Below are 14,226 nucleotides of genomic sequence, written 5' to 3'. Positions count from 1 at the left end.
GTACAAGTTTGCCACAGACGGTGAAAATTTGGAGCCCATTGCCACACCCATAGCTTGTTGATACCAGGTTCCTTGGTGTATAAAACATTATTTTCCAATACAACACGTGTGAGGTCTATGATCATCTATCTGTGTGTTCATATAGAGTGGCATCTCTCTGGGAAAGGGTGTCTGTTGAGACTTGTAGGCCCTAGTCCCAGGGAATACTGGTGTAAAGTGCACACACGTCTAAGGTGGCAAAGGAGAGTTCTCCTGTCCATTCTATATCTTCCAATTTGTTTAGAAGATCCCCAGTGTCCCTGAGGTATGAGGGAATATTTAGTACTAAGGGTTGCAAAAACACGTCACTATATTCTGATAGACGTTCTGTCGGTGATCCAATGCCCGAGACTATTGGTCTGCCTGGGGGAAATGCACCACCCTTGTGTATCTTCGGGAGAATTATCTTGTAATTATATTAACCACTTGTTTCTTGGGTTTCCAAATTAATTCAAACAAGACCACAAGGGCTTGTCAAGATGTTTTTCTTTAAAATATTTTCTTTATTTTTAAACTTTTTTTAAAACTTTCTTTTCTCTGTAGCCTTTGACCTAGAGAAAAGATGATTTTTAAAGAAGATTAAGAATAAAGAAAATATTTTAAAGCAAAACATCTCGATGAGTCCCTGCTTTATGTGATCTTGTTTGAATTAATTTGGAAAACCCCTGTATGCTCTAGTTTCATATGGTTAACTCGCCCACAATTTGAAGACCTCTAATATAAATTCAGTATAAATCGAATGGACAGTGCACGCATTGCACTTTTACTAAAATGGAGTTAGACATTTTTGGGCCCATTCACAAAGACCTGTAGCATATGAGTACTCCCGTATTACTACTTCCCGTTGTCATAAATGCCTTTGTCACTCGTCCTCAGTCTCAGACTTCTGGACGCTTGAGTGTTAAGCCTAGATCTGAGAATTAAGTGTGCAATGTTGTATTGAAAAATAAAAAAGAAGTTCTTACAAGAGTGGATATAAAGCACAAAGCTTCAAACAGGAAATATTTCCTTTTAAAAAGGACGTACATTTTGCAAAGCACAAGTGGGTGTCGGAGTGTTGCGGCCTCGGTTGAACGGAGTGTGATATTGTGGGTGTCGGAGTGTTGGCGCCACGTTGGTCGCATGGAGTGTTATGTTGTGGGGGTCGGAGTTTTGGGGAAACGTTGTTCGCATATAGTGCGATGTTGTGGGTGTTGGAGTGTTAGGGCCACGTTGGTCTCATGGAGTGTGATGTGGGTGTCGGACTGTTGGGTCCTCATTGGTCCAATGGAGCGTGATGTTTCTTTTGGTTGCCAGCTTTTTCCTTTCCTTGCAGTGTGCTTAAAAAGATTTTTTTTATTCCACCCACCACCTCCACGGCTTCCACACACTCATTGTCTCCCTTTTTCTGATCTGTGTTGTCATTTGTGTTCTGTCAGTAACATTGTTGTGCATGTGAGGTATCTACCTGCCCAGTAATAGCTTGTGGGAGTTATTTTTGTTTTGTCTCCTATGTTGCAAGTTACATCTGGAACCTTACTCTGCTCAACAGCTCCTGGACAGCACTTGGGGCCACCCTAAACATCTAAGGGTATTTGAGCAGTACATCCAGGGATTTTAATGTGTATGTAGGCTACTGAGATAACTGGACTGCGCATGGGAGAGAACAAAAGGGGCAAGTGACGAGACACAGAGGTCCACTTGCTTGCTTCACGACGAACCTTGCTCCAGCCGCCACATAAGTGACCGTTACAGCTTATCTACTGGATAGACTAGGTTTAATCAAAGAAACAGCAACGATCTGGACATTGGTTCTCAGGCAGCATTTCATTATTTTTTTTCAGTCTTCTAAAGATACAACCCATAGTCTAAGAAGCTTGGATGTTTTCATATGGGGTAGGAACATGAATCCTAGTCCAAAACCAAACTCCTGATCTTCTGCAAAGCGCCATGAGACTTTCGGGTGATATGTGCGCTAAGTAAGTATTCCTGATTTGATTTGATTATGGTAACAGTATTTTGAAGATTGCAAGCTGAAAGCCTGGAAGATAAAAATGGAACACCTCTCGTCCTGTAGAAGGCCTGCAGCTCATTGAGTTCTGCAAAGCCGAAATGCTTTTCAGTATATGTGATGTACCACCCTGTAGGCATTGCTTGTCTTTGAGCATATCCCATTATGGCTACTAGTGTTCACTGCAGTCACATACAGAATTTAACTTCATTAAAAAATTAAAACTACAGCGAGCAACTGCGTAGCAAGATGGTGGCTGCGTAGAACTTCGCTGCGGAGCTTCTGTCTTACCCTCCCACACTGGCTGAGAAATGGAGATCCTCCCTATGGACCAGATGAACTTACCTAATGCTGCTGACTCCGGGCAAGACTATTGGTAGCGCCGCAGTCTCCATTCCAGCTGCGGAGTTTCTGGGGGCCGGCTGCTACACGGAGACGAGCGCATCGAGACACGGAGCGTCAGAGGACACGTCCATACAGGCGGCGGGATCCCTGCGCTGTTCCGTTAGAGGCTGGGCTGAGCTCCTGTTGGCGGCAAGTAGCAAAAATATCAAGAAAGCACAGAGAGCTTTCAAAAGCTGGTTTTCAGGCACAATCTTTCATATAATGCCTCCAAAATCGATGCGGCAACCGCATGAGCAAAAAGAGTCTGCTGGGATTAATCCGGCTCTGATGTCCCCTGCAAACATGGAAACACCAGTAGGTAAGCCCCTGGAGATTCGAATTACTAAAAAACAAGACTTGGGGGCTAAGCGGAGGGCGCCTCATGATAGAAATCAAGTCGCGGGCAAAAAAGGTGGCATACCAATGGTTGTAGAAGAAGGAAAGGGGACACAGGAAAGTAATACTATAAATAATACACCAACAACACCTCAGCCGGCTATTACAGCGTTTTTTAAAACCCGGGATGGAGCGATAATCACAGAGTCGAACTTGGTTAATCTGCTACCTAATCTGGACCCAGATAACAGCACATTGGGTATTGATCATTCTTCTGCTGCGGCAGGGCCACGAGAGTCACTGGCCGCTAATTATCTTAGTAAAGATACACCCCGTGATCAGAGGCCGGAGATTCAGGATGTAGGATCTAACACTCTAGCTTTAATACAGGCACCTCTACCTGTTGTGGTAGAAGACCCCCATGCTCTAGGTTACAGGGTTGGAGGCATTTCACATGAGGATTTGGGCAGTGGTATCATGCCTGACAAGCCGACTGTAATGGATACTATTTCTGAGGCTACTTCAGATGGCCCAGATACATTTTATTCTTTGACGGAGGATTCACGATCAGGGACCTCTGAATCAGAGGTAGCATTCAGCGATTCAGTTCATATCGACACTACCTCGGGGTCTAGTACAGTTGAAGCACCCAAAACAACTCGGAAGCGCCATAAAAACTTACGGAGGTCTACAAGAGGGGCTAAGGGCCCTATGGAGACTCAAAAAAAGAAAAAGAATGGTGCTTCTGGCCTAAAATGGGATTACTCAGACACTGGTATGATCGGCCCTCTTGAACAAGCTTCAAGCTTGTGTGGCATTCCTCCTTCTTCTGAACAGCTAGGGGAACCTATAACAATGGATAAATCGATAGCAAGCCTCATTTTGGAGACTATTGAAGATCATCAGGCAGAGACTAGAGCATATGGGAAAAAGACAAGACAGGGCACAAAAAAACTGGAAGGGGCTATCCGAAAAGTAGGACGTACATGTGGCGAAATTTGTGAAAGGTTGGTTCTATGGAATTAAGAACTGTCACTGTTGAGAAAGATCTGGCGGCTGTGAGAGAGCAAACAAAGACCCATGAAACTCAACTGTCTGATGTAATGTGGAAACTGGAAGACTTAGAAAACCACCAGCGCAGAAATAATCTTCGAGTCCTGGGGATTAAGAAAGGCATGGAGGGGGAAGATATTCGGGGGTTTATGTTAGGTCTCTTCAAGGAATCCTTCCCAGAGCTCATTGGCTGGGATTGGGATCACGCGATCCAGAGAGTACATAGATTCCTCTTTGTTCGCCATAACATGCCTAATAGAGACTCTGGCCAACCGAGGGCAATCTTGGTATTTTTTGGTAACTTTTCTTTGAGACAGGCCATCTTTGAGAAAGTCCGTCCGGAGACTAGACGACAGTTTAAAGGGCCTCCTTTTTCGTACGTCCTGATTTTTGCTACATAACTGTGGAGCGCAGATGGCGCTTACGGCAGTTAATCAAGCCATTTCAAGATTCTGGGTTTGAAGCTTTCTTGTTGGCCCCAGCAAGGCTAAAAACGATTGTTAAAGGGGCTGTTAGATTTTTCACGTCAGAAATTTAGGCTAAAGAGTATCTGGTACAAGTTCAGGGGGAGAAGAAAAAGACTTAGGAGGAATATTTTCATTTTTTTAAAATATAAATATAGTTGACTCTGAGCAGCATAGGGAGTAGTATGCTTGGTTAAAGGAAAGGGAAGGGGGGAAAAAACAGGGGGGAGAAAAGAGAAAAAAACAAAGTGGGGGGTGCTGGAGGTCCCATGGCGCTCAGCGTTCGCCCTGTCACACAGACCGGTGTGGTCTGGCTGCTCTGATATGGAGGGGGTGGGGAGAGGGCTGTAAGGCTCAAGGGGGGGGGGGTAGGGGTGGGTGGGAGGCACTGGGTTTTTCCTTTGGTGTTGAAAGCAAACCACAGATAAAAAAATTGATGTACTTTTTTTTTGTAAGTTTGTGTTACTTGAAAGTAATCTGGAAAAAAATTTGAAAGGCAGTAAGTGGGTAAGGGGGAAAAAGATATACAATTTTCATGATGATTTTATACAGACACTTTTGATTGAGATTAATAATTTGTATATGAACTGTATGATCATTTCGGGGGGGCTGTGTGTTAATGATCATGGCTAAACTGCGCATCGTAACTGTAAATATTTGTGGCCTAAATGACGGAGCCAAGAGAAGAAGAATCCAAGAAGATCTTAGTTTTACATGCAGACTTGATCTGTCTCCAAGAGACTCATATAGCTTGTAATGATTATAAAATATTAGATAAGCTGGGCTTTAAACTAATGGCTTATACAACGCAAGAGGTTAGGACTAAAGGGGTGACAATTTTGATAAAAAATAAAAATATTACAGGCGTGAGAAAAAATGTGGATAAACAAGGTAGATGGATAATTATGGAAGTTAGAAGTGGAACTGGTTTGTTTACTTTGTGCTCAATCTATGCCCCTGTTTTAGATGACCCTTCGATGCTAAATTTTCTAGCTATGGACCTTCCGTCCTGGCCTGAACCTTATATAATTTGTGGTGATCTTAATATTAATGGAACAAAATATATGACCAATCAAGCAGTGGGAGTAAATAGGAATCGCAAACCTCAATCATCTAATGCACTCAAAAATCTGATTAAAGACATTGGCTTAGAGGATGTGTGGCATAGTTTGAGAAAATCAGAGTTTGGATATACTTACTTCTCTGCGCCTCATCTTAAATATGCTAGACTGGACTATTTTTTGGTGTCTCCCTCTCTCATGAAGGATGCTAGGATTGAAATATTTCCAAGGATAATGTCAGATCATAATCCTTTGGTTTTTGAATTTCCAGTGTCAGGAGTGAGAGTAGGACAGAATAAGTGGACCTTTCAGAGAGCATTACTCACTGACCACGATTATGTGAGTCATATGAAAAAATGGATTGTTGAGTTTTTAAATTTTAATAAAGCTAGTGCAGCCCCGGGAATAATCTGGGATGCCTTTAAAGCCTCTGTGAGAGGGGAGACATTGCGATATAGTTTGATTAAGCAGAGAAAGAGTTCAGAACAAGTTAAAGATTATTATCTGAAAATTGCTTATTTAGAGACGGAATTGATTGAGACCGTTAATAAAGGTGGGGATCACACAATGGTCACTGATTTAATAATGGTGACCAAAGCTTCTCTGAATGATTTTTAATTGGATAAAACAGCTGGCAAGTATCTGGCAAAAAAGCAACAATGTTATGAGTACAGTGAGACAGTTGGTCGAATATTAGCAGTTAAGGCGAGGCAACAAATAGCTATGGGTCACATTAAACGGATCAGGAATCTTCAGGGAGATGTAGTCACGGACCCTATAGAAATTAGGGAAGCCTTTAAAAAGTATTACGAGGAGTTATACACCGCTGCTGATATATTAGAGGAAACAGAGAGGTCATATGAAAATGAATTCTTACCTAAAATACAAATATCTCAGGAGGAAGCTCTTGCCTTGGGTATAGAAATTTCACAGGAGGAGCTTTATTTAGCTGTACAAGACCTTCCATCAGGCAAGGCTACGGGCATGGATAGCTTACCACTAGAATTTTACAAGATTTTATTTTAGCGAGGTGGGGCCTGAGGTACTGGGGCTATTTAAGGAAGTTAGGAATGAGGCAGCACCACCAGCATCTTGGGGGGCCGCTAATATCATTATTTTTGTTAAAAAGGGGAAGGATCCTTTGAACCTGGGTTCTTATAGACCCATCACATTATTAAATAGTGACACAAAGTTAAATTCTAAAATATTTGCATCCCGTCTTAACAAGATCATGCCACAATTAGTGACAGCTTGGCAACATGGCTTTATTCAAGGGAGAGGGACGGACGATCATATTAGGCGCCTCATTGCTTTATTTGATGCAACAGATGTTTTAAGGAAACCTATGGCTGCTGCTTTTTTAGATGCCGAGAAGGCTTTCGACCGCGTCTCATGGAAATTTCTTTGGAAGTGTTTGGAAGCTAATGGGCTGGGGTTGGAGTTTATCACAGCCATTCAGGTATTATATGCAAAACCTACTGCTCGTTTACAAATGATGGGAGGGGAGTTTGACTCATTCTTAATCGAAAGAGGAACAAGGCAGGGTTGTCCTTCCTCCCCTTTGTTGTTCGCGTTATATATAGATCCGTTTTTGCGCTGTCTGGAGTCTTCCCCTAATATCTCCCCAATCACGCCGCATGGCTGGGAGGTTAAAATAATGGCATATGCCGATGATGTAGCAATAATTACATCAGAGCCTGATAGAACTATGGCAGAAGTTGAGTTATTGGCTGATCGTTTTGGTTCAATCTCAGGCTATCGGCTGAATAGAGCCAAGACTCCGATCTTGGCCAATAGATATACTACTATTGTCGATAGTAGGCTGGTGGATGAGGCTACATATCTAGGGATACATATAAAAGCAAATGTTGATGATATTATCGATATAAACCTTACCCCTATAATTGGAAAAATAAAAAATTATATGTGCCGATGGGATAACTTAAAACTATCTATAATTGGCCGATGTAACCTAGTTAAAATGACCATTTTGCCAAAATTATTATATATTTTTCGTACGATCCTGCTTGAAATATCTAACAATTGGTTTAAATTAATTGAGCGGGAGGTCTCTAGGTTTATATGGTCATACAACGCACACGGAGATCGAATATTTTCTTATCCCTGCCTAGAGACAGGGGAGGTCTTGGTCTACCTAATTTTAAACTTTATTTAGCAGCTTCTTTGCAGTATTATTGGCCACTTTTTGGTGCACTAAAAAAAAAGGAAACAGTAACAGATACTAATTCTGTACCATCAGTTTTTGAATATTTAATCGGCCCATGCACTAATGGTTGCCTATTAAAAATCTATGAACCTAGCTATTACTAGAAGGCCCATTTTAAGACTTTGCTAGCGGCATTCCGAAATTGGACTGGTGTTAGGAAGAAAATGGGGATTGGTAGATACAGTAGATATACACCATTGATAGAAAATGAGCAGATGCCTGAGGCTTTGTCAGACTGGCATCTACAGAGATGGGATAAACTAGGGGTTCATAGGATAGGCGATCTTTTAAAAGGAGAACATATTGCATCCTTTGAGGAATTGAGGACTAAATTTAATATAGATCATCGAGATTTTTTTAAGTTCTTACAAATAAGAGACTTCCTTCTTAAAAAAGCTGGTGGTGCGATGGGATTTTCAGCTATACCACTTATGGAAGTCCTAAGTCATACATCTAAACTTTCAATTTCTTCTCTTTATAGTCTATTACTTGGAAATGTTACGGATGATCTTGAAAAACATGAAATGGCAGACTAGGATTGATGTCATAGATTTATGCTTTTTAATGTCTATGGAAATGGGCAATCTGGTTTTAAGGTCTGCCAATAGCGGGCACAACATTATAAGACTTTGTTTGATTTGTATATTACGCCCGCGAAAATTGGTAAATGGGAAGGTACAGAAGGGACCCACTGCTTTAGATGTAAAGTCTATGAAGCAGATATAACCCATATTTTTGCAACATGCCCTGTTTTGGATCTATTAAGAAGAGAAATTACAACATTTTTGTTGAATGTGCTGAAAGAAGAAATTCTGCTTTCTCCTCAGTTAATGATGCTTGGGGTAACGACACAAGCTAGTCATAATAATGAATTTTTATTTATATCTATGGCAGTGTTTAGACTATGTATTGTTTCAGCTTGGCTTGAGCCCTCTCCCACTACTTTTTTGCAATGGAAAACACGGTTGGTTCATATTTTTATTCTTGAAAGAGCACTTTATGCACAAAAGGGTAAAAAGAACAGAGAATTGGGAATGAAGATTTGGAATCCATTAAAAGACTAGGTGGATGGACTAATCCATGAATCTGATTAGAGTATATTCTTTTTTTAAGCATAGTATGACTTATTTCTTGTTTTCGTTTTCCTTTCTTCCCACCGATGTTAATACTTTCTTTCGATGATGATTATTGCTAGAACAAAAATGTGGATAGAAAATGTGTTTTTGCTTTCTGTATTTATTTGGGAAAAATTTTAAATAAATTTAAAAAAAAAAAAAGAAAATTAAAACTACATTATTCTAACAAAGTCTGTATGCCTCAGTATTGATATAACGAACTGCTAATTACAATCCACTCACCGCCTGTAGGCGGTTGTTATAGCCCTTTATTGAATCCCCTATATTTATGGACTACGGTCAGGAACAGTAACTATAGATTCAGGGAAAGTCTGTGTGTTTGGAACACGTGCTAAATGTTCTGGAGAGCTCCCAGTTGTTTCAAATTTGTGCTCCTGAAAGGTACAAGAGCTCTCTGCTCGACGTGTTGTTGTGGGTAAAGAAGTGTGCTCTTGCTTGGATATGTGTGACTTCAGCAAGATGGCTCTTGATTGGGCAGGCAGACTGGACAGAAGGTAGAACGCAGGCATTAACACTGCAAGTACCCTGCTTTGTCAGCCTTGCAAGATCTCTACGGCGTCCGAGTGAGAGTGCCAGACAAAAGCTTGGCATGAGAGAGAGGGTTCTCATTACCCCTTTGGAAGCAGAACCTGCTTCCCAGGCTTCCAGCGGGTATCAGCTCGGTGCCAGACCCTTGGCCATGCAGACCTCTTCGGCACCACCTGCTGTGTCACTTGTCTCTGGAGGAGTATCTGTAGATTGAAGATTTCATTATATTTCTGTGACATGAACACGCCAGTTTGACACGAAAATTTAACATTGGTGCCTTGTCCTTGCAAAAGAAATTGTGGAGTTCCAATGTAAGCTTGGCGCAAAGGGGCATACTTGGGCGGTTGGGCTTGGGCCTGGTGCTAAGAGACATGATTGGTAGTTTTGGGCCCGGTGCAAAGGGACATGATTGGTGTTGCCTGAAGGAAAGAGACCTGCTCAGTGTTGTTGAGTTGCGGCATGGTGCAATTGGGCATACTCATTGTCGTTGAGCATGGGCCTGGTGCAAATGGGCATACTCATTGTCGTTGATCATGGGCCTGGTGCAAACATACCTTCTTGGTGTCCTTGAGCATGCGCCTGGTGCATAGGGACCTTCTTGGTGTCCTTGAGATTGGGCCTGGTGCAAAGGGACCTTCTTGGTGTCCTTGAGCATGTGCCTGGTGCAAAGGGACCTTCTTGGTGTCCTTGAGCATGGGCCTGGTGCAAAGGGACCTTCTTGGTGTCCTTGAGCATGGGCCTGGTGCAAAGGGACCTTCTTGGTGTCCTTGAGCATGGGCCTGGTGCAAAGGGACCTTCTTGGTGCCCTTGAGCTTGGGCCTGGTGCAAAGGGACCTTCTTGGTGTCCTTGAGTTTGGGCCTGGTGCAAAGGGTCATGATCGGTGGTTTTGTGATTGGGCCCAGTGCAAATGGACCCGATTGGTGTTGCCTGAAGGAAAGAGACATGCTCAGTGTTGAGTTTCGTCCTGGTGCATATGGGCATACTCATTGTCATTGAGCGTTCGCCTGGTGCAAAGGGAACTTTCTGGTGTCCTTGAGCTTGGGCCTGGTGCAAAGGGACCTTCTTGGTGTCCTTGAGCTTGGGCCTGGTGCAAAGGGACCTTCTTGGTGTCCTTGGGCCTGGTGCAAAGGGACCTTCTTGGTGTCCTTGAGCTTGGTGCAAAGGGACCTTCTTGGTGTCCTTGAGCTTAGGCCTGGTGCAAAGGGACCTTCTTGGTGTCCTTGAGCATGGGCCTGGTGCAAAGGGACCTTCTTGGTGTCCTTGAGCTTGGGCCTGGTGCAAAGGGACCTTCTTGGTGTCCTTGGGCCTGGTGCAAAGGGACCTTCTTGGTGTCCTTGAGCTTGGTGCAAAGGGACCTTCTTGGTGTCCTTGAGCTTAGGCCTGGTGCAAAGGGGCCTTCTTGGTGTCCTTGAGCATGGGCCTGGTGCAAAGGGACCTTCTTGGTGTCCTTGAGCTTGGGCCTGGTGCAAAGGGACCTTCTTGGTGCCCATGAGCTTGGGCCTGGTGCAAAGGGACCTTCTTGGTGCCCTTGAGCTTGGGCCTGGTGCAAAGGGACCTTCTTGGTGCCCTTGAGCTTGGGCCTGGTGCAAAGGGACATGTTAGGTGTTATTGATGTTGTAGAGCTCGAAGCTGTTTAGAACCATTGAAGACATATGTGAAATGCTCTTTCATGTTATGTTGGCTTTGCCTCCATGAAAGGGGGGGGGGGGAGTAGAACTTGGTGACAGTGATGTTAATTGAAAGGATCGCTGCAGTGCATCTAGCGCCCACCTCTTTTTATTTCCAAGTAGCAGCTTTAAATCTGCTAACAGAATTTGAATGTCTTAATACTTCTTATTAAGTTCTTATCATGCTGTGTTTGTCGAGTCTTTCTCATGAGTACTATCTGTTTCATTTCATGTTGCAGCCAACAGGGCCGTAAAGAGTTTACTGTTCTAATGAGATTGTTACGAGGTAGCATCCAACCTCTATGGACTCAAGACTTAATCATATTCCACTGAAGGTGCCCATTGGGCTCTGTATGGACAACTCTGGGTGAGCAGCCTGTGCTTCAAAACGAAATCTTCAGACACTCTTTGTGGGACGTCTCAAGGTCCTTCAGAGCAGCAGCCTGAGCTACAGAGAAATCCTTAAACCTTCTCCCATGGGACGTCTCGGGGTCCTTCAGAGCAGCAGCCTGACTTCAGAAGAGTGCAAACCTCTCTCCTCGTGAGATGTCCAGGGTCCTTCAGAGCAGGAGCCTGACTTCAGAAGAGATCGTAAACCCCTCTCCTCGTGAGATGTCCCAAGGTCCATCCAGAAGAGATTGTAAACCCCTCTCCTCGTGAGATGCCCTAGGGGCAATCAGAGCAGCAGCCAGACTTCAAAAGAGAGTGTAAACCCCTCTCCACGTGAGATGTCCCAAGGTCCTTCAGAGCAGGAGCCTGAGCTACAGAGAAATCCTCACACCCTCTCCCATGGGACGTCTCGGGGTCCTTCAGAGCAGCAGCCTGTCTTCAGAAGAGTATAAACCCCTCTCCTCGTGAGATGTCCAGGGTCCTTCAGAGCAGGAGCCTGACTTCAGAAGAGAACGTTAACACCCTCCGCTCGTGAGAAGTCCAGGGTCCCTCAGAGCAGCAGCATAACTTAAGAAGAGAGTGTAAACCCCGCTCCTCGTGAGATGTCCCAGGGTCTCTCAGAGCAGCAGGCTGACTTCAGAAGAGTCTAAACCCCTCTCCTCATTGGACTTCTCAAGGTCCTTCTGAGCGGCAGCAGCCTGAGCTACAGAGAAATCCTCAAACCCTCACCTGTGGGACGTCTCGGGGTCCTTCAGAGCAGCAGCCTGAGCTTAAGAAGAAATGTCCAAACCCTCTCCTTGTGGGACGTCCTGGGGTCCTTCAGAGCAGCAGCCTGACTTCACAAGAGAGTGTAAACCCCTCTCCTCGTGAGAAGTCCAGGGTCCTTCAAAGAAGCAGCCTGAGCTTTAGAAGAAATCCCCAAACCCTCTCCTCGTGAGATGTCCAGGGTCCTTCAGAGCATCAGCAGACTTCAGAAGAGAGTGTAAACCTTTCCCCTCGTGAGATGTCCACTGTCCTTCAGAGCAGGAGCCTGACTTCAGAAGAGAGTGTAAACCTTTCCCCTCGTGAGATGTCCACGGTCCTTCAGAGCAGGAGCCTGACTTCAGAAGAGAGTGTAAACCTTTCCCCTCGTGAGATGTCCACGGTCCTTCAGAGCAGGAGCCTGACTTCAGAAGAGAGTGTAAACCTTTCCCCTCGTGAGATGTCCACGGTCCTTCAGAGCAGGAGCCTGACTTGAGAAGTGAACTTAAACCCCTCTCCTTGTGAGATGTCCAGGGTCCTTCAGAGCAGCAGGAGCCTGACTTGAGAAGAGAGCTTAAACCCTCTCCGCTCGTGAGATGTCTCACGGTCCTTCCAGAAGAGATTGTAAACCCCTGTCCTCGTGAGATGTCCAGGGTCCTTCAGAGCATCAGCCAGACTTCAGAAGAGAGTGTAAACCCCTCTCCTCGTGAGATGTCCTGGGGTCCTTCAGGGCAGGCGGAGCCTGAATTTGCTGCACTGGAATCTGGAACTTCGGGGAAGGAGATGAGGTAGCTGCAAGCTGACGTCAAGAATCTGTAGCAAAAGTGCTTTTGCAATATATGGAATTGGTCTGTTAAGTAGGGAGGAAATGTAATGTGTTTCCACGTTACAATTAACATATATTCTGATGGATTCTGAAATCATGTAACCCAACCATGCATTTGATCTTATACTTTCCCACTAAGAGTATGTTTTTTGGGGAAGCAAGGGGCTGTTTACAGTTATGTGCAATAATAATTAAATGAAACATAAACAGAGCTGTTTGCTGAAGGATAGCATGCATGTTTTTCTTGGCACAGTGTCCGGCCGTGCGCAGCCCGTCCCTCCTCGGCATCCGTACTGGATGGCGGATTCTGTCTGAGAAATGTTGACTCAAAGCACGTCTTGTTGCTGCCTTGGCCCCTCGGTGGAGTCCACACAGAGTCCTGTTCTGTGGGACCTCGAACACGTCACGATGGCACGGAGGTGCCCTCCATGAGGGGGGTACAGGCATGAGCAGTGGGCGCTTTAACCTCTTCTGTAGCGCCATTATCAAGCAGGGCCCTCACTGGCTGCACAGCACGAGACGGCGCAGAGGCTGCAAGTAAGAGTTTGCTTTTCATATAGCGCGCAGCTTGAACTCCGTCGCCTTAAGGCACTTTCGCTCTAATGTCTATGGAAAATGATGAAATAAGGGTGGCAACGGTCAGCGCCCTGCGTGAATGTACAATCTCCTCCCACTGTCCATTGCCCCCTAAGGTCTCTGTGTGCATGTGCGCTCTGGTCCGCCCCCTGGTTGTGCCCAGGCCGTTCACACACTGCCCGTGTGCTCGAAGGTATGGCTCGCTGTCCACGGAGCCCACGTATTTCACACCGGTTTAGCATTTGCCTCGTGCTGCTCAACCAGTATGTTCTTGTGCACTGGTATACCTCACTATCTGCACTTGTGTTCCAAGCGCCTCTCTTGCTGTGCATGAGGTTTCTCCAAGCTCCTCCCACTGTTCATGCACCCATGCCCCTCATGATGTCTGTCCTCGTGGGCCGGGCTTCTCAGTGTCCTTGCTCGGACAAGGACTTTCATATGTCACAAGCTGCTCGCGCTCTCTGCCCACGTGCCCTGGGCTCCTCCCACTGCTCTTGTTCTACAAGGCCCTTACTGCCACTGTCCGTGTGCCCCAGGTTGCTCACACTGTCCTAGCTCTACAAGGCCCTTACTCCGACTGTCCGTGTGCCCCAGGTTGCTCACACTGTCCTAGTTCTACAAGGCCCTTACTCCGACTGTCCGTGTGCCACAGGCTCCTCACACTATCCTAGTTCTACAAGGCCCTTACTCCGACTGTCCGTGTGCCACAGGCTCCTCACACTGTCCTAGTTCTACAAGGCCCTTACTCCGACTGTCCGTGTGCCCCAGGCTGCTCACACTGTCCTAGCTCTACAAGGCCCTTACTCT

General features: G+C 45.1%; 1 protein-coding gene across 12 annotated transcripts in view; it reads left to right on the top strand.

Moving 5' to 3' along the window:
* ST3GAL3 (ST3 beta-galactoside alpha-2,3-sialyltransferase 3) overlaps positions 1–14,226 on the top strand; it is a 1,226,061-nt gene that overhangs the window by 25,909 nt on the left and 1,185,926 nt on the right. Inside the window, exon 1 of one of the 12 annotated variants that reach the window (XM_085602938.1) lies at positions 13,136–13,380. The exons of the other annotated variants lie outside the window; for them this stretch is intronic. The gene's annotated coding sequence lies outside the window, so the exon portion shown is untranslated. Of the gene's footprint in view, positions 1–13,135; positions 13,381–14,226 lie in introns of those variants that run through there. 12 annotated transcript variants of the gene reach the window in all.

Source organism: Triturus cristatus, chromosome 4_2, assembly GCF_964204655.1.
Source record: "Triturus cristatus chromosome 4_2, aTriCri1.1, whole genome shotgun sequence".
Classification (NCBI taxonomy): Eukaryota; Metazoa; Chordata; class Amphibia; order Caudata; family Salamandridae; genus Triturus; species Triturus cristatus.
The sequence above is the reverse complement of the archived record's forward strand: the minus strand, read 5'-3'. Positions and strand labels throughout refer to the sequence as shown.